The 21,949-nt window shown below is 39.2% G+C and overlaps 1 long non-coding RNA gene across 2 annotated transcripts in view; it reads left to right on the forward strand.

The window, feature by feature from the left end:
• LOC136667964 (uncharacterized) overlaps nt 1-21,502 on the forward strand; it is a 97,117-nt gene extending 75,615 nt beyond the window's left edge. For both annotated transcript variants that reach the window (XR_010795453.1, XR_010795454.1), the window contains one exon: nt 21,390-21,502. This is a non-coding gene — a long non-coding RNA (uncharacterized lncRNA). The remainder of the gene's footprint in view (nt 1-21,389) is intronic.
• Nucleotides 21,503-21,949: the final 447 nt, after the last annotated feature.

Raw genomic sequence — 21,949 nt, forward strand, 5'->3', positions numbered from 1 at the left:
GCATGAATGTGCACCAGTGCACAATGCAAGGCTCTTAAAGGCCTTAAGGAATTGGGTGAGTTTGGTGTGGAAGAACTTGGCCACATAGAGCACTGACCTCAACCCCATTAAACACCTTTGGGATGAGCTAGGACAGTGATTGCAAGCTAGGACCTCTCAAATAGCATTAGTGTCTGACCTTGCCAACTCACTTAATTCCCAAAAGAATGGAAGCTCTTATAGCTGCAATGGTGGGACCAACTTCATATAGTAATGCCTGTGGATTTAAAATGGGAGGTAATAACATTTCCTGTAGGTGATCCTGGACTTATGGCCATATAGTGTATCTGTGTCTGCAGTGGCTGAACTTTAAATAGATTGATGAATTATTAATAAAAAATTGAATCCTTAATTGAATAGCATAAATTAATTGAGTAACATAAATCTCATATATCCAGTATCAATGATAAATATAAAGATTTGTCAAGCAATGTATGCATGTAGATATAAATGATATGAATAGAAATGAAGATATGAATACAGCACGAATTTCATTAACTCAAAAACAGTTTGAGAAATTGACTGCCAACAAGGAGGTAACATGCCTTCTTTTGGATGATTAAATTATTTTCGAAAAGAGTCAAAGTGGCTGAAATGGACTAACTGTAATAGCAGCATGTAGCAATATCTGCAGAATGGAGATACACAGTCTTACCTGTTATGTTTGCTCAAAGTCTTATTGACATTTATTACAATAAATGGTTTTCTCCCGGACCGAATATGAACAAAGATGCTCTCAAAATGAAGATAAATTTTCTGAACGTCTGCCAACCATCTAAAAAAAATGTTCAAACTTCTGTATGCTCATCAATCTGTTTTCTGGTGCATACAGTAGAAAGAGAAGAGTTTAAGCAATTGCTTGAAGTATAATCATAATTCATATTTATATCCAAACTAAGCAGTAAACATTAAAGTGATACATTGTCTTTCATTATAGAGATTAGTTTGATATTACATCATGTTAAAGTAATAACATTAGTGTTTTCACTGAAGCAGTGTTATTGGTATAGTTGTGTGGATTTCGACATTCGTGTTGTGCATATAGACTACACTGTCCGCAGTGCATCCTCTCAAGCCTTAGTGCCTCAGCTGAAATATAGACATGTCCAGAAAGTGTAGATACCACTCATATAACATGTCAATTAGCCATGAGCTAGAGGTGTAAAGCCTACAAGCATGGGGCTCTCTGGAGTAACGTTCCATTCAATACTTTTAGGGGGGAATTAAAAGTTGGCATTGATGGTTTGGAGTTAATCATTGAACTTCAATACTTGACCTCATTAATGTATTTTCTTTTTCAAAAATTGACATTGATATGTTTGTTGATACTGCAGTAGCTTTACTGATAATTTACCATTTGTTATATTCCTATATTCACTCTGAATAGTTTTTGATGCTGTAAAAACTGCCACACACATTTCCGCAGCTTGTCTGTCTCCCACTTTTATTTCTTCATCATTCTTCGCTTCATCGATTCCTGTTCTTCATCAAGGGGCTGCAGAGAGTGGGCAGGCAGTGGTGGGCTTGGCAGCGGTCAGGCCACGGGCAGTGGAAATGCAGTGTCAGCGTCAGCTAGTCGCTTCGTCCTTCAGCACTCAGTGTCTCGCAGGGAATGAAGGTCGAATCCGCTGACAGAAAAAAAGAACACAGAACAGAATATCACTTAATTTGCCATTCTCACCTGAAACAGAGTTGAAACATTGGATAATCCTCTTGGAGCTGAGAATAAGATTAACACACTTAGATCAGCTTAAGATCATAATAAAAACTAAAAGTTTTATAACAGATTTGTCAGCAGCAGTGCACTGTGGTTCATGATGCATGCATTTTGATAACGTAACAGTGTTGGTACTTTGTTCTTCCTGGAAGGTAAAAATTAGTTGGCAAAGCTATGCAGAATATCTTACACCATGCCTCTCCACCATGCTTTGACACATTTGACACATTTAAACACAACCTCTGAAATAAATATGTAATATATGTTATATATGATATTACCACTACACAGAGTAAATGTATCTATAGTGGGTTCTTCAGCAGGAGTGTATTCACAGGGCACAGATTTTTGACTGAAACGCCAATTTTCCTGATGCCAATGAAAAGATTAGAAAATATAATTTGGCTTGCACTCCAGTAATAAAAGATATTTAATCAACCTTATGCCTTTCCCCCCCATCTTGGGTGTATACAAAGAGCTCATCAAAGCAGGTCATAACTGATTATCAGTGGATTTAATCAACATAGTGACACTTATACATCTGCATGCTACCAGTGATCACATACCATCAGTGTTTTACAACAAGGCTTGGGACATAGCATTACCCTGCATGTTTGTTTGGGTACCTTGTGGGAACTTTGTGAATAATGAATAAACTGTAAGCACATGGACACACACACACACACACACACAAGGACACAAATCTGTGGACATTGCTACAGACCAACCAGTGATAAGGGAGAGAGGTCAGGTTGTAGAGAGAGAAACAACAGAAGTGAATAAAATGTAAGTGTACAGCTATATCTGTTTTGTTTTCTGAGGTTACTGTATCCTGAACCTAATTAGGAATTCTATAACTGGTAGAATAAGGTTTGTGGGAAGCGCTTTTACCTGACGCTGATGCTAAGACCATCAAGTTATGTATAATGGCTTCTTGTGAGAAAACTTCCTATCTCCCAAATGATACCTTTTTTAACACTGTTCACTTTACAATAAGTGGAAGCTATTTTTCATAGTGAAAAATAAAAAAGTCATAGTGAAGCACATCCATGCAGTCCATTCATTGTAAAATTTATTAAACTGTGTTGTTTTAAGTTGTATGAAAAACAAAAAATATATATAAAATAGAGGTATGAAATTTTGATTCAGTAGCAAACTATGATGTCAGTGACTCAAATGTGTCCAACTCTGATGACGTAGCACCAAAATGGCTGCCTCATCCCTGCCGATCAAAGTAGAGAGTCAACCTCCACCAGGCAGTGAAACATCTTAGCAATTGTTGGAGACAAACAATGTGATAGCTGAAGGGGAGGGCATGCAGCTGCTTCCCCCGGGACAGCTCTCATGCCAGCCTGTCTGATTGTCATCACATGGTGCATGAGAGCTTGACTTGATTAGGAAGACTGGATCTTAATCCCAAAAAACTAGCGAAGCTACAAGTAATCACACAGCCTATGGACTCGCAGCCAATTGTGAGGGCAAGGCTAATGGGAGCCGACTGTGAGGGGCTTCCAGAAACACTCCAATACTCTCCAAAAGAAGCAAATGTCTAGAACAAAGAACCATGCTTAAAGTAGTAAACAAGGAGTATGGAATAAAGCCAGTATTGACAGTACTAAATATGTAAGTGTAGCTTTCACTGTGAATTATGGGCACATCCTCACACAGCTTATCAAAATTCTGTTTTTATTGATAATTATATAACATTTTATAGTGATTACAGTATTATTAATGATATTGTTGCTCCAGAGAAATGTTAGTTAAAGTTAGCTACCTAATGTTGAAAAACGACTTGCATCAGTCAACTATGGCGGTATGGTGGTGCAGCAGGTAGTGTCGCAGTCACACAACTCCAGGGACCTGGAGGTTGTGGGTTCGAGTCTGTGAGGAGTTGGTGTGTTCTCGCCGTGTCTGCGTGGGTTTCCTCCAGGTGTTCCAGTTTCCTCCCACAGTCCAAAAACACACGTTGGTAGGTGGATTGGCGACTCAAAAGTGTCCGTAGATGTGAGTGAATGTGTGTGTTGCCCTGTGAAGGACTGGCGCCCCCTCCAGGGTGTGTTCCCGCCTTGCGCCCAATGATTCCAGGTTGGCTCTGGACCCACCGCGACCCTGAACTGGATAAGCACTTACAGATAATGAATGAATGAATCAGTCAACTACTTTGATAAGTAACATTGATAGTAAGAATTCTTGCCATACTACACATGAGCAACCACCATTCCTTCATGTCCCTGCCTCAAAATGTGGGCTGTGTGGGTGAAATGTTAGATAAGGTATTAAAAGGCACTTCATGTAAACAATCCTTTAACACCATCTTTCTCTTTTGATCACACTCTCACCTTCGACTCCTCTGTTTAACCCTGTCTGGCTCTGACAAACACACCGATAGTGAAACATAATGGGGTGCTCCCACTTTCAAAGCCCTAGCTGTTCGCTCATCTCTTCTGCTCCCAATAAAGCAGTATTAATTAATCCTGATTACTGCTGCTGGGCTAGTCATTGTGTGTGATTGAATGGTAGCATTTACGGTCAATTTAGCAACGTCCTTATCAGTGGACATAGGCCTCATTTGTAAAGGCCTAATTAGCTGTGAAATACATGACAAGTCAATTGTGGTAACGGGGGCACACAGAATGAAGCAGTCATGGGGGGTCTATGTCTGCCTGCAGTAGATACTCTTGTAATGGTGTCTGGCTGGGGCAGATGCAGCAATGAACATATCCACAAAGCTGGAGAATACACTCGGGTATCTCTTACTTCACACACTGCAGCTAATAAAGCAGTATAAAAGGCATGGATATCCACAGCTCTGAATTTCTTTTCTATCTATTTCTATTTCTTTAGTGGAATTTAGGTACATTATTAAACTGTTATTAAAGTGAATCAAGCATTTTTCAGAGCATGTGTAATGTTCTTATAAATCCTATGTCAGTAAAATTAATGTGTGATTTTTCTCTTGAGCCCATACAAATGAAATATCCAAGTGCAAAACAAACAGTACGTTGGCTAAACCTTCAAAGAAACTTTAAGGGCTTGAAGATAATAGCCCTCTCAGGAGCCATGTGTGGCTAGCAGGCGGACAGAGCCCTGTGCCACTGCTGAGATGCAGTAAGGTGCCTATGGAAAGAAAACAGGCTTCGGCAGGCCTCTGTTTACTCAAGCAGGTGCGACAAGACGCGCCACGTTCAGCCCCACATCTGTTTGCCATATAAAACTGCAGGACTCTATCAACCTTTTACATACATAAATGACATGGAAATACAAACATTCAGATTTGGCCTTCAGCTGTGGCTTTTTTGAGCGTCTCATCTCAGTTGCTGTTTATGGCAGCTGGGAAAAGCATTTGCGTCTTCATGCCATTGAAACTGACTAGAAATATAGAAATAAAGATTGTATTTTCCTGAGTTGTCTCCTTCACTGTTCAGAGGAACAGTTTACAGCTGATATGACTGAGCTATGTATTATTGTTAGCAATTACACGCTGAACAGTTTATGTTTCAGTGACAGAGCTCTTATGTTTCAGTGACAGAGCTAATATCTTTTGAATGTATTCCTCGCTGTGCTGAATAGGGAATAATCAGGACAGATAGTTTGAGCTGTTGCCTTTGGCAACTCTCCTCTTTGCTCTGGTCTATAAAGCAGAGATAGCTGTATCTCTCCTCGCTCTCTGTGGCACTCGCCAATTTATGTGGCATCTGATCCATCTTGCTGACTTGCCCATCTGCCCCACGCAAAATATTGGCAACAATTCCACATTACACACTGTAAAAGTGCCACGGAACGACAAATGGAGAATTTTTGTCATCAATAATTGTTGCAGCGTTCCTACGTCAATGTTAGGATGTTCTGTTGTTTCAGATTTTAAATTATGATGAATTCATAATAATAATGAAGGTGCAATAGCACTGCATTATAATTGAGAAAAAAAAGAATGTGGCATTTTTTTATATATATATAAATGTGTCAGAATGTAGCAGTACATTTTGCACAAGTTTGACCCACATCAGCTGAAATTTTTAAAGACTTGTTGGCATTGCAGAAAACGGTTCTTTATAAAATACAACGTCGTATCACAATATAATTAACACCTACTTTTTTATATATTCACTGTCCATTTTTTTCAGCTTCACTGACCATGCAGGAGCTCTTAGTTGCTCTACAGTTATGGACTGCAGTCCATATGTTGCTCTGCATTCTTGTTTTATCCTCTTTCACCCTGTTCATCAATGGCCAGGACCCCCACAGGACCACCTCAGAAGAGATTTGATTTGGGTGGTGGATCATTCTCAGTGCCACAGTGATGCTGAAATGATGGTGGTGGGAAAGGGACAAGCAAAGTACACGAGGCAAAAAATAGATTCCATTTTATAATTGTAGAGCTACAAAATGAGAAAATGGGGAGTGAGTGTAGAAATAAGATGATGCTAATATTCTGATATGACATTGTATACAGGTTTGGCCTTAACATCTATTTTAAAAACAGTTGTATTATAGTTAATGCCTTACAAAAGCACATTACTGTAATAAAACATAAATGGCAGCTTTTTAAAGGCTCTGTGAGTCTCCGTGCATAGTGCTCGGTGCATAAGCATTTCTCTGTTGTATGGAAATGAAGTAACTATCTGCTGTGCAATAACCAGAACCAGATGAATTGGGGTCTGCTCTCTCCTGATTTGTTAAACACAATGCAGCTGCCACACCTTATCTGATTCTGGTTTGTGTGCACCAGAATCCAGAAGAGAGAGACTGAAGTGTGTGTCAAATATTTAATGGATGTATCCAAGTACATTTATCAACATTTATCATGGGCAGTGCAAAGAACATGAGTGTAACTGTAAGAAAGCTGCATTTTGAACGCCTGCCCTTCACCACATACTTTATTCAACATTCACTTTCAGAGTCTCTGCATAATGGAAATAATGGAATTTGTTTAATCATTTGACACCCCTAGTTCAAAGGCTTTGTAAAATACTAATTTCTTCTATGTACATAAATGACTGCCTTTCAACCAGTGAATTCTAAATTAAAGCGACTGTTATGTAAAATGTGCTGTTTTACAAGAGTAAATCATTGGGCTATATTTCCTTTAATGAATGTTTTTATGGCTCCAACAAGGGTCATAGACAGTCAAGGAACGTTTTTTCAGACTCTTCAACAGAACTCTTCCGCCAGAGCTGAAAACCATGGTTGATTTGTCACTATTTTGACAGAAAGAAGGAATCTGGAGACAAAAAGACATTTACTCTCATCAAAGGACTGAAAGGCAAACATGACGAAGGCCTCTGCACACTGTGTCGGAAAGAGAAATAGAGATGAGGTTTGAGTGTACGTGGCTGGCGGGGCCGTGCTGCTGCGTCCTGCAGGGGAACCTGTTTTCTTTGTGTGGAGCAGGCAGGGCAGCGGTGGTCCGAGCGAGGGCAGTGTGACCACGAGCTCTCTGAGCTCAGTTTATTTGTGCTACATCGTGTGCGGCGTAGAGGAATCCAGCATGGTCGCCTCCGTCTGCTCTCATATCCAGGGCATTCTGTTTAATTCCCACAGTGTGTTACTGCATTGTGTCCTTGCCCAGTGAGTGTTTGTTTGAAATCAGTCATATGTTTGTGCATCAGTGTAAATGAAAAAGACCTGACCAGAGAGAATGTTTTGTTTGCCATTTAAAAGACAGGGGTGTGTGTGTGTGTGTGTGTGTGTCCGTGTCGGTGTCGGTGTCTGCGTCCTAACGTTAATATACAAACACACCACACAGTGCATGTAAAAGAGACATCTGTTTGATTAGTTCTATTATGATTATAATAAAACACTGTGGTGAAATAATTGTCTATAAACATTAGAACAATACCCTGTAAGTTCCTTTACATTATATCAACTAATCATGAGGAATAGACCATTAGAAAGATTCATAATAATGAAAAATGAGATTATTTTCCATTAATTTCCATTAAAAATGAGGGATATTTTCCTTCTTCTGTAGAGTTCATACTCTACATACATTCCTTTTGTCTGTAAAATACTGTAAAGACTTGGTATTTAGGAGAAACCTGCAAAACACATCTATTCTATGACTAGAATAGCTTTATAATTCAGTATATATTTGTGCCTCTGGTTTATAACAATTGCTTCTTAAAATATGTTTACATTGTTATTATGTAATTTGAAAATAGCTGCCCTTTTACAGCTTATGGGGATGGATCAATAGTCATGGTCCAAAATATCATGTAATAATTTATTTCAGACTGATGTTAATTAATTTAAAATAGTGGTTAATGCCAGTTCTTGATATTTCTCTTCTGAATGTACACTTTCGCAGACAAATTTCTGCTGTCTCGACTGTTATTTTGACGCTGGATTAGAGGAATGTGTTGAGGTTGACAGCTGTGTCATAAATCACGTGCAACTCAGTGGACTGCTTTCCTGCGGGTCAGAGGTGAGAGGTGATGGGGCCAATATTATCTTCTACTTTGTTTAATTAAGCATGAGAGGAAAGTTGGGCCTCTGGTGGAATTGTGAAGCGCCCTTCCCAAAGCACTGTGGCAGCTGTTCAAAGTCCTGTTATGGAAATCCTTAATATTTAATACATCGATTAACATTAACAACTCGGGCAGAACTGTTTCAACAATTCCATTATTATTTGATATCTCTCCACAGAGCGATGATGGGTGGCATAATGAAAGGTGGATCTCTATTTCAACCTTGAAGGGGTTCGGCGGCCTGCCAGTAATGAAGACGTATTAAACCTTAATGTAGCTTAATGTAGCAGGTGTCATATATCTAATGTACAGAAGCTCTTTCTAAAGCATTATATTCATCGCTACTACCTTAAAAGCCACTAAATCTTGGGGGCTAAGTCTAGTCTGGCTATGATTCCCCTTCATTAATCGATAGAAAAATTGTTAACACACCTTAACTGGGTTCCATTAGTCTGTCCCCATACAATAAATGTGCCAGTGCAGCGCAGTGGGAGTGCAAACTGCCCACTGCACTCAGGTTAATGGCCAAAGTTGAACAAGTGACCACTCAATTTGCAAGGACACCACATTCTCTCAGTGGTTGATGATGCTCGGCCTGATCATTTCTTTCTTACAGAGCAGGAAAGCAAAACTTCTTTTTTATTTTCTTTTTTTTTTCTTTCACCCATGACCATTTTTAAAATGTGATTGCATGTAAAATTCCAGTGTTTTCTAGTGTAAATGCACTGTGCTTTTAACTCTCTTTAATTTAATTAACTTTAATTTTGCTGATGCACAGTGCCACTTATGTTCATGCATAATTCGCTTTGCAGTGGGTTTGTAGCAGATGTGGCAAAATGTCAGCAATGGGCTACAATATTAGAACTGTCATTTAAAAACTATTATTATAAAGGCAGGGTGTTTTAAAATCCAATTTATTTTTATATTATAAAAACTGTAGTTATATAATATTTCCTATTTTTCTCCTATGGTGTTTAATCTTCACAAGGTTTACATAAGGTTTATATGTTATGTGCAAATAAATTAACATGCATTTATTACTATTATTATTATTAGTAGTAGTAGTAGTAGTATGATGTAGGGTCTGATGAGGATTAACCAGTACAGTCACGACAAATATATCCAACGTAAAATTTCATTACTGGAAAACAAAAGGACACTTTTCACATTCTTTTGTTTGACAGAGGTAAGCTGCTGTGATACATTATTTCAATACTTTTTCCTGATCTTGGCGTGACCTCTGGGGCACAAATATCACATGTTGATGATAACATCAATCCCACCTTTCTAAAGTGCTCAGGCACTATATCTTCAAGGCTCACACTTGGTGACATTTCATATCCTTATCAAAAAGGAATCCATGCATTTATCAATCAGTGCTATTACTGAATAGTGCAGACGGAATACGTCCAGTTCAGTCACTCTTGCTTTTGGTTTAACCCGTGACAGAAGTCTCTTGTTGCTTAGTTGTATCCATAGCAGGTTCTGCTGTTTTGAGAGTGTTGGCTGTAATTGAGTTTGGTCGGGGGCGGTTGTGAGGTGCAGCAGCTTCTCTCTGCCGAGGCCACTTTGGAAAGTAATTATTATTGGTATGAGTCAGCTCCAATGCATCACATTCCAAAAAAGGTATTAAGAATATCAGTGGACGTCCAGAGAAGAGGGCATGCGCTCACTTTCGGCCGGACACATCCAGCTGTTGCAGGGGGGAAAAATTAGATCAGCGCAGAAAAGTGCATGTGACAAAGGGGTAATTAAGTCATGTCCTGCTGCCAAACCTGACGGTGAGGAGAGAGAGGAAACGCCTGAGGTAATTGCATTTACTTCATCTTGTAATGTGCCCCATCATAACTGCTAATTCAATTGTACATTCATTCTGCCAGCTCCCTGCCATTAAGCACACATTTAATTGCTTCCATAAAGCTTTTAATATGCAGTGCACAAAGCAGGGACATGACACCCACACCGTAGAACACAGCTGTCCTGCCGTCACCGCTGAGATAACAGGAGTGAGGAGAGGGGGCCGCTCTGGACAGTGCGGTCCTATTCCAAATACATCATTATTACCAACATTCGAGGCCCATTTCACACTTGTAATTCAGGCAGTAGTGTCTGTGTGTGTGTGGGAGGTGCCATCCAGACACAAAAGGAGACGTAATTAGGGCCTGACAACCTAAGCTTTTGTTGCGTTTCCATGCACACAACCGGCAAGGAATGTCTTATCTCATGGCCAGATGAGAGCTTAGGGCCACTCTAGGGCAAAAGCTGCAGATAAGGCACACACACATACACTGGCTAGGAGACAAGAAGAGAGAGCGAGGGAGGATGGAAGAGGAGGAGCAGACAGAAAACGGAGAGATAAAATCCATGTTCAGGCATCGCTCCTCCTGCCTGGCAAACAAGACCACACATTAGAGCAGAACAAAGCCCCCCGAGGAGACAGGCCCATCAATTCAGCGATATGTACACAATCATTATAGCGAGGGAAAACAAAGGCTGGTGTCAATTGCGCCAGCGTTATAAAGCAGTCTCTCAAATTAAAACCTTGTAGCCAAAACTGCATCTGATGGCAGCAGCTATTTAGTGGCAATATTTTATAGGGCGGCCAATGAAAAGCAATAACTGTTTTATTTAATGTATCTGCTCCCTGCAGGGAAAGGGGCCTTAATAGAAGCTGTCGATCAATGTCAGGGCGGGGGGCAATAAGAGGCCTGACTGCAATAAACATGAAGAGAAGATAACAGCGGGCCCTGCTGATCAGCACCTTGTTAACTTCCAGGCCGGCACACCCCGTTTGTCATTTTATTTTGTAACACTCATAATTTGTCATGGTAGATGGTTATCGGAGGCCTGCTCTTGTCTCTTGCCCCCGCACCCCCCCCTCACCCTTCCTCCTCTAATTCGCCCTTTGAAGAGAGGTGAGGTGAAAAATAGCAAGAGGGGGAGAGCAGGCACTTGTAAATAATGTGTATCATCCTGACACCATGGATCTATGGTGAGATCAATATGGGTATACATTGCAGATGTGCTGTGTGTGTATGTATGTGTGAATGATCAGAGGGCGTCCCGGGCGGATGGAGACATCTGTTGATTCACAAGAAACAGGATGTTTACGGGGTCTAAGACATGAACATGTCTCTTGTCTTCAGCCAATACTAGGGGGACATTATTGTTTGTTCGTTAGAGTTCAGCTTACTTGTCACCAAAGCAGACGTGAACAAAGTGCATGTTTGTGCACACGTGAAAGGACAGGCCTATGGTTTGGACGGCTAAAACCCAGAATGAAATTTCTATATCATTTACACATCAACAGAAACCTGCATGTCTGCAGTAAATCTAGAAGAAGAAGCATTTTTTTTGAGAACACAGTACCACTGACTGTAACCGGGCATGATGAACATGTCTGATGTACAACCAACTAGGCTTATGCTTGTAAAACGAACTGTATGATATGAGAACACCAGTGGCGGCTGCTGGTCTTTCAAAGAGGGGAAGCTCTTTGTCGGCTTATATCATAAAATTTGTCAATTAATTTATACATAAATTCTGCCCTCCGTTCCTTTTCAAGAAAATGGCCTGTGATCTTATTGACTGAATGAATTAATGAAACAACATTAAACTTGAACGGCAATGTTGAAAGGCAATGTTGAAATTATGTTAAACTGAAACAAAGAAATACTATGAGTGTGTTTTATTTACACAATGAACAATGGAAATGGTCAAGTAATTTCACCAAGCAAATACCAAGAAATGGGTTGCAGTTTGTCTTTCGACTTCACTCGCAAAATCCCCTATGGGACTGAACCTTCAAGTGATTAAGTGACGATGTAGATCTCAAAATAGCTGTCAATCAAAATGGGATTGAGCCTTTTAATTGATCCTCCAATCAGCTTGCAGAAGCTCCGTGTCCAGACCCGCCCACAGCTCCATTCACCCACAGAGACGCTCAGCATCTGGGGGCGGGACAAAATCGACGTTCAGCTTCTACCGGCAAATGAATTGATGCTATGGGAATGTATGAGAAGTTAACAAAATCGAGTCAGTCCTATTTGTGATAAGTAGTTTATTCTGAATGAACTCGTTTTCAATATTTATGTGTTCTAATGCATTTGTAGTCAATGAAATGTTAACACAACTGTACACATTTAATTTTTGACATTTTAGGGGAAGCTGAGCTTCCGTTGCTCACCACTGGAGAACACATGCAGTCAAACCTGAATGCAATACAAATTTAAATTCATTTCTTGTTTTTATTAAAATTCCTTGAGCTGTTGAGAAAAGTAGTTTGGTTTCTAACTTCTCAGCCACTGGAGATATATAGTCAATACCTGATTTAATTTAAGGATTCACTGATTAATCAAATGTTGGAAATAAAATAGATGTTGGATCATAACTACAAAACTTACTTGGGCATGGAAAAGCATTTAAAAAAACCCAACAACATCCATTTGTTTATTCATTCATTCATTCAATTTCTGGAATGGCTTCAACATCTAATATTGTCAAGTGATGGGGATTTCTGAGTGATAGGATCTGCTCAGGATTTGCAGTTCTTCATTTTTCATGCAGGCAAAAAAAAAACATTAAAATCAAATACTGAACTTTGATATTCAAAGAGTTTGAAACACTTGCCACTTTTTTTATTTTACAGATGTTCTTCTTTTTTTGTCTATATTCTTTCTTCATTAACAGCTCCTTGACAGCACCCCATCATTTCAGACACAGTGTTAAATCGTCTTCTCACAGTGGAAAGTTGTGAGAGTTAAAATTTCCCCTTTTTTTTCAAAAATAAGAAATGTAATCTTATTAATCATATTAATCTTAATATTGAAAGTTTTGTGGGTCTACCATGTCTTGCATATTTTATTATATTTATTCAGAATTTACTCCAGTATATTTTTTTCTTAGCAAAATAAAAAGGTATTATTTAGTTATAATATATATATATATATATATATATATATATATATATATATATATATATATATATATATATATACACATACACACACACACACACACAAATACATACACACAGCAACTATATTCATTTGAAAAGATTGTGGTGACTTTAGCAGGGAGTGTGTGGGCACAAAGTGTGATGTTAAAGAGTTTTAGAGTGTAGAGTGTTTTGGAGTTGTGTTCTTGAATGCTGCACTCCGCAACATTCCCTCAGCCGCCTGCAGTGATTAGAATACAGGAGGCTAAAAGCAATCGCAGCTTGCGCGAGGAGGATGTAGCTTTAATCTTTATAAAAACCTTCACCCAAGTCCTGTGTCCCGGAGGAGCAGCCCTAGCAGAGGGAGATTAAATGCTTCTTCACATTAGTAATGTCAGCACAAAATGATTATCTTCTCTGAATAATTTATTCCCTGCACAGTGTAATTTCCTTATCTTTCCCTTTTTGCCTCTTTTACTGCAGAGGAGACGGTAAATGGCTGTTAGTCTTCAGAAAACCTATGGATCGTCTTTTCCATCAATCAATTAAAAAACACTTACCTCACACTCAACATGATTTATATCTTGTTAATAGAATTTTCTCACTATATCCCTATATTATTATACCCCTAAATTCCATTAGCTATTTTCTTAATGCTCATTTTAAGGCTGACCTCTAAGAGGAGGGAGATAGGGGCACTAGTCTAATAATAGCCTTTGCAAGCCGGATCTCTTTCTGGGAATTCTGTAGGTCAGGGCTTGCCGAGGTCTCTGGACACAGCCATGTTCCCCACTGAATCATGTATACACTTCCATGACCTCTTTATTGGCCTTGCACAAAGACCCCCCAATGCTTTAAAAGAGCAGCATTACTACACAGACATCACACAGAAAGATGGATGTCTCTCTCAGGGATTTTTCAAATGCGTCATAGTAAACATTCAGTTACTGTAGACGTGATCCTGTATGACTCTCAATTTGGAGCCATTTGAAATGTTTTCATTAGACTGGATTTATATTTGTGTTCACAATGTGGATGTTGATGTGTTTTCTGTTCAAAGTACACTCTTATTGTCCACTTCTGCAGCCCCCAAGTGGCCATTCTGTAGACAGAATATAAGTAAGCTTGGAAATTTTAAATGAATAAAATCAAACAAAATATTTTTTTCCTCACAAGTCTGATATCAGATTAACTATGACGTTCCGACCCTCTTTATATAATGTCAGTCTGTGTTGAGTTGAGGGGTGAAGTTTAAAATTCTGTATGATGAAACAGACAACATATATTCAGCTTGACTGAAAAAAAAACACAATAAAGAAAGGGAATTAAAACACAAAAAGACATGAACCAAAAACTGTTCCCTTTGAGCTTACACACATTTCCATCAAAATTCAGGGTGTCTCAAAAGTAATTAAAGAGATGTGTAAGTAAACACCCATATAGAATATGGTGATCTGAATTTAGACACAATCTGTGTTTAAAAGAAGGGGGAAAGGCCATGGTTTACTTGTTCCCACACAGACTTTGTCTAAAATGGGATCACTTTTATATGGGTGATTCCTTATATCTCAGACACCCTGCTTATTCTGACAAAATGAATTGAAGTAAACCTATCCTACAATTCAACTGTTGGACCTTCATAATATGTGAAAATAACTTTGTACAGCTGCTATTTTTCCTAAAGTCATTTCAAGACATCACTATAAAGAGCCTTTTGGCATTTATTTTTTACAAATTTACAAATATTAAAATGTATATATTTAAATTTTATTTACTGATTTTGAAAGGCTTTAAAAAATAATTTACTGAAAATAATGTGAATACGTGATTCCTAGATGTACCAGACCTTCTAATGCAACTTCTGCATCCCCCTTTTTAAAATGTGTATGAGTGATGCTAACACAACATTTAAGGAAGTGCCCTTGACACACTTGCATATACATTTTAAACATTCATTACCTCAGGCCCATCACCATCTACAGGCCCAGTACCCCAGGGGCAGAGAGCTTTGCTCTAAAGGCATGAGTTAAAAAAAACTGGATAGTGTCATCGAATAATCAATCATGTATCTTAGCTTTGACTGCACTCATCTATTACTTAAAATTTTGCATAACATTTCAATAAAGTACATTGCAGAATTAACAGGGGACAATTCACCCAACCTGATGCTTCGGGGTTTACTGATGTAATATGTAGTTTGAATTGCTATTTTCATATGTAAAAATTGGAATTTAGCATAACTTCCATCATAGTAGTAACAACAAACAGTCCAGGCTACCACAAGAAGAGGTTTATTGAACATATTTCCATACATAAATCCATAACATTTTAACATTTTATAAGGTCCAAGAAATCAATATAATTTAAAGTTAAGAATTTTTATATTAATTGTAAAATTGTAATTTGGTGGCTGCAATACTTTATTCCAGCAGTGATGTGTTCTGCTCTAAATATAAACAATAATTTAAAAGCTTAATGTATTTAAAAAAAAATTCTGAGCTCAAAGAATATTTTGCTAGCTTTTATAATGTAAGTATTTCTTTAAAAATAATTTGAAATATAAATTTTGGTCATCTTTAAAATGTCATGATAATGAGACAAATAGAATACCCCCCCACACACCCCACCCACCCCCAGGTACAGAATTGTGGTTTTAGAAGTAGGGTGTCTTTTGAGTCCATTACGAAATGTTTTTAATGAGATGATGTTTTTTTCCCTCCTTTTTATTTTGAATGTATACATTAGCACAAAACTCTGGGCCTATTCTTTACCCCACTATACAATACACTAAAAATTTCAACAGTCAGTATTCACCAATTCAGGGACACGTTTATTTATTTTTACTTTCAGATTTGCTCCTGCGATTCTGCCAAGAGAAATAGGCTAACACATATTCCTGTAGATTTATTTATTGGCCTGGCATGATATGATTTCTTGGACGGTCAGGAAAAGTATTAGTTTAAGTTATAAAATAATCAAATAATGAGTGTTTATCTTGTGTATACACTGCATGTAAACAAAGCCATAGAATTGAAGAGACTGCTGACCTGATGTAACAGGTACTTCTGATTCCAGGATTGAATGTATTAAACCGTAGGGACACACATGCTCTTCTAAGACGTCTGGTGGAGCAAGGGGTTTCAGATATCAAACCTGGGTTTGATGTAGTGAGATGATCCGTACAGTCATAACAGCTCAGAAACAGCAGAACCCTGTGGAGAGAGAGCAGGGCTTCCAGACTCCAGCCAAATACTGGCCACAGTTATTAGATTATCCTAAATCTTCATGGAACGATCAATGGCAATGTGTTTATTTTTGTGCCTTGAGTTATTCATTAGAAATTCAAACGGCCTTAAAGAGGCTCATTAGGATCCGATATGCTGGGCCTTCCAGAGACGTATTGCCCCATTGTAGAGACGGAGGAAAGCCAAGGGACAGTGAAGGGCAGATCCACACACAGCACAATTTGCTTGAGTTTAAATGAATAAACTCCTTTCTTCTTATACTTTCTTTTCACTGTCCAAAAAAATCCATGCACCTCAAGAATGTTTCTGGAGACAGTGCCATTCTTAAATTTTATATAAGGCAGTTTTATTCCAACTAATTTTGGAGCTGTTATTTTAATTATTTCTTTTAAATTTAAATGTATTTCTCACAGTGTAAAAAGCAGCTGATGCGGTTATATGACAAATGAATTGGGGAAAAATTTGGGAAAACATTTACAAAAAACATTTGTGGTTTTCTTTGGACAGGTTTGGGATCTTGAACAAACAGAACTGGATTACAGTATCTGAAGCATGTCTTCAGAAATGGCCTGTGCCTGTTTCCTCTCAGATAAAATGATTTCTAATTTCTTTAAAACTAACATAAACATTGGTAAGAGAGGGAAAATATATGTAAAATGAAAAGAGGCATATAAATGCACCATACTGTGAGAGATGCTTTTGAAATGAAAGAGCACTGATAAATGCAGCTCATTTTAAAAGCCAGGCCCTAAAAGCTATTTTGTCATTATCACATTATTGCATTACCATTACTCGATGTACAGTAGCCAGTTCAGATAATTCATCACAATTGCATTAGGGGGCTCAGATCCCATTTGACTGGGGAAATGGAACATTAATTGGCATTTGTTCAAGCCAAACAAAGGGCATCAAGGGAATACGACCAAATTAAAAGACTTTCAAACACACAGAATAAATCCTGAAGGATTCCTGCAAATTCAGAATAAAAATGGCCACATGGGGTAGAAAGGGTTTTAAATCAACTATTTTGTGAAACTGAAAGCAGTGGAGATTAGTTTCTATCAGAGACAAATGTGTAGCCCAGGGCTTTATGGTTCTAACCATGGATATAAAGTCCATAGTCTATAAAGACTTTAATTGATATAGAACCTTTACGTTATTCTCTTTAAACTCCAAACTGGTAATGTATACTTCTTCAAGCATCTTAAAGAACCACGATTTGCAAATTCGTTTAGAGAACCAAAAGTAGTTCATTTTTGAACTTAGGGGTTGATTTTAGTACTACACAACCCCTATAGGCACTTTAGGGCTGTTTTAAACTTTATATTGTGTTACTTTTTTAAAAATGCCCCAAAATACATTGACTTCCATTAAAATGTAAGAAGGTTTCTCCCTTCTGTTGCTATTTTGGGAGATACATGTTTTTCATTGGACAGGGGGGATATATATAATGTTGATAATTATAATAAAGGATGTATTTAAAAAAAATAAGTAATTTTTTCCCCTTTAAAAACAGGCCCCTAGCCCTGTGCTTGTACAGTTTGGTGATGATTGTGATATGGGCAAAATGGTGATAAAGTTAATCCTGTCCCAGTTTGACACCTGCTTTTATACAAGGCAGGAGTGGAGGCGATGGTGAAGGTGGTGGTGGTGACGATGGGGAGGTGTGGGGATGCAGGGGGAGGTCGTCTTTTTTTTTTTTTTTTCCTTTTTCTTTTCTTTTCTGTCTTCACTTTCCATCTGGGTGCACCTCAGTGAATTGATGGAATGACCTGGACTTGATCTTTGAGGGCAACATGGCTGATGGTTCCTGCAGATTGATAAATTGATTCAAAACTATTACCATGGTAAAAAAGCAATAAGGTCATAAAAATTGCATTGGTCCAACTAAGTAAATCCGGGGCATTTTGGCAAAGAAGTGGTGCAGGGAAATGGCAGGAGGAGCAGGGCATGAGGCGGAATGAGAGAGCGAGAAATGACTTTGAAGAGCTCATCATCTTCAATCTATTTTTCCTGTCTGTGCTTCATGCCGCCGCATAGAGGCACTTCATTACAGAGGGAATAACTGTACACAGGCTGTGGCGGCCGGTCTGCCTCCTGCTCTCCTCGGCTCCTCTCGGCTCCCCTGGGGGGCTTCAGCTGCTTAATACCTCATCACCGGCTTCATTGAACGCTTTAATCTGCACTCCTGTGATCAATAGAACCCCGCTGTAAATTAAAAGGGCCATTTCGTGTAATCAAGCCTGTTAATGCTCATTCTGAAAACCATTATTTGTGGAAGGCATTTAGGGGGAAAATCGCCACGGTGACAAGCCCCCCGAGCTCACAGAGATTATCCACGGACGAGGATTTGGATGCAGCCGAAGGGAAGGGTGAGAGAAGGGGATCCAGGCTGTCCCCTCGGAGGAATAACGTGTCCTGCAGACTGAGAGGGGGATTGACAGAGAGAGAGAGAGAGAGAGAGAGGATGAAAGAAATAATGAATACCAGAGGAAAAAAGAAAGAGAAAGAAAGAGCAGGAGGAAAAGAAACAAATAGCGAGAGAGGGACAGAACACGAGAGAGAAAGGATTTGTAGATCTGTCTTCTGCTAAACAAGGCTGAGTGAGAAAGAGCGAAACAAAGTGGAAAGACAGACAAAGAGAAATGGAATGGAAAAAGGCAGAGACGATAGGAAAAGAGAAATTTGTGGGGGGGGGGGGGGGGGGGGGGGCATTAAAACAAATTGGCCTTGTGCCAAAAGAGGTGGGGAGCAGAGAGACTTGGAAAGTCTGTCTTTTGCCAAAGAAGCCAGAGAGGGAGAGAGAGATAAGATAAGTTTGGAGAGGGGAGGTGCCTGTCTGCTCGGTCCTCCCAACACTCATACACAGCCGATAGGGAAGAAAATGAAATTTTCCAGCCTGCCATTTCTGCGGCAAATTCAATTACTGCAGGCACTTGTACAAAGAGCTGTAACTTCCCTGGGTCTGAAATTGAAAAAAGCTAAGTGCTGATGAGATGGTGAATAACTGTGCCGGCTTTGACAGCAGCCAGGTGAGAGTGAATCTCAGACACCCACGACCATGCTGGACGAGCCCACAGAGACCACAGAGACAACCCAGCTCACGCAAAACCTTTAGATTCCCTCAAACTTTCAGTGCGGAGGAAGTCTGATTAATTTTTTTTCTTTCTTTTTTTGTAAAGGCCTTTGTGGATATTCTTAAAACTTCCTGACAGCCTCATAGAGACACTCCTATAATTCACAAAATACTTTTCACGAAATACTGTCTGCTGCAAATTTTGTGGTCAATAAAGCACTGTTTTCTCTTTGGAAATACCAAATGAGTCCATAATCACATGGAAGTATTCACTTGGTTTTCTGCTCTCCTTTTGATTTTCCACCTCAGTAAATCATAAACTCAGCCAAAGCAGAAAAGTCAGGCTTGCTCATGAGAGTGGAAAATTAGTGGCCTTTTTGTAATCCTAACCTCCATCCTTGTTTCCAGTGTAGTCTCATTTAATTCATTCTTCTCAGCATCTCCAGTCAAACGCAATGACGAATATAAACAACAGGATTCCATTTGGAGCAAATCCTGCAGGGACTTCATAAGGAGAGCTGCCATTTCAGCTTGAGACACGTGTGCACACACACACACACACATAGAGAGAGAGAAAGGAGAGAACAAAAAGCTATTAAAGTTGTATCTTAAAAGGTCAATAACATTTTGTATAATGACTTTGACTGTTTAATCCAAATATATGAGTCTGCTGCTAAGCCCTCTCCTGACATTGATAGAGTTGAGTGGCAGTGAAGGATCTTGTGCTGTCAAAACATCACAGACAGGGAGATAATGAGAAATGCCACTTGAAGATTCTCCTCGGTGCTGTCGACACAGCAGGTTTGAGGAAAAACATTGCCTCTCTTCCTAATCATTGTAACTGTGTGACTTGGAGAGGACAGAAAAGCATCAAGTGCTTTACTGCTTGTGTTTGCCTTCATCAATAGCAGGTGTTAAGTCACGGCAAACTGAAGATCATGATTGCCCGGTTGCTGGATAACATCTCTCTTCTACCCGGATATGCAATGTTATGTTTGCTCATGTAATGGCCTCTGAATCCGGTGTCAACATCTCATCTGCAATATAAGACAATTTCCGCACCTGAAAAGAAACTGCCTCGAGTCAATAGACTATAAATTGCTCTTGGAAATGGGATGTTCTTAAATAAAGGCCACTTGCTCTTCCCTCACCCCACCCCCCCACCACCACCACCACACACACACACACACACACACACACACACACACACACACACAAGGGCTGTACCAGTGAATCCCGCCTTTTTAATCATTTATATGTTTAGCTGTTTGGGCAATTTACATTGCTCTTGTGCTGTTCTGTGGGCAAAGCCATCAATCAGGCTCCTGATGGCAAAAATCTCCCACTACAGTATTACAGGTTATTAAAAGGATGATGAGAAAGCGGCAGCGTATGTCGGCCAATGCCCTTTTTCTCATTTACCAAGAGCACGGCCTGCCGCATAATCTAGTGATTCATCTTCACCCTCGCCATCAACAAGTGGCAGCAGGCTCAAGTCCCCAATGATGAGCTCCTGTGTTCATTTCACCTTCTAAACACAAACCTTCACCATCCAGTGCAATGCCTACTCCTCTAATAAAACCAACAAAAGTCATAGCAAACCTTGCATTGTCAAACTGGTTAAAGGGAAATCCCATCAAGATCTATATAACTGAGCTCTAGACAAACGCCACACAGAAAGATTAAATATGAAATGTTGCGTTTTAGATTTTCTTTATGATTGTGATTACTGGAGCCAGGGGTTGTGGTGTCTGCATTGCAAATATAGCCAAGCTGATGAATCCTGAAGCATGAGAATAATGTTGATAAATGTGGAGTGGTAAATCTGAATGTCCCATAACTGTTCTCAACTCAGTCATCTACCTACTTCACAATTTATTAATTATGGTTTATATGCTTCCACACACAGTTACAGCATTAGATTTTTGGTGGGTAAGCACTGCATGCCACGAACCCCACCCAAGACCTGCCATTTGGAGATGGTCTTCATGAACGTGCTGTACCGTTGCTGCCTAAAACAGCCCATCTTTTGACAGGTGACATTTTCCCAAGACTTCATTGTTGTTCATTTCACATGTCAGTGGTCTTAATCTTGTGGCTGATCATTGTATATCACACTACACTGATCGTCCTTAACATCATGACCACCTCCTTGTTTCTACACTTACTGTCCGTTCTCTCAGCTCCACAGAACATACAGAAGTACTTTGTATTCTACAATTAGAAACTGTAGTCCAGTTTTGGCAGAAATGGGGTGAAGGGGGATAAACGAAGTATGCAGAGCAACAGATAGACGACAATCTGTGATTGTTAAACAGCAGAGTGCTCCTGAATTATCAGTTTTGATGAAAGAATGGACGGTTATTGTAGAAACAAGGACGTGGTCAAAATTCTGTTGCTGATCATTGTGTATATGTGTGTTTGATTTAGATTAAATCTTGAGAATTGCATTAAGTAGAAATTCTAATT

Source organism: Hoplias malabaricus, chromosome 15 (assembly GCF_029633855.1).
Source record: "Hoplias malabaricus isolate fHopMal1 chromosome 15, fHopMal1.hap1, whole genome shotgun sequence".
Lineage (NCBI taxonomy): Eukaryota > Metazoa > Chordata > Actinopteri > Characiformes > Erythrinidae > Hoplias > Hoplias malabaricus.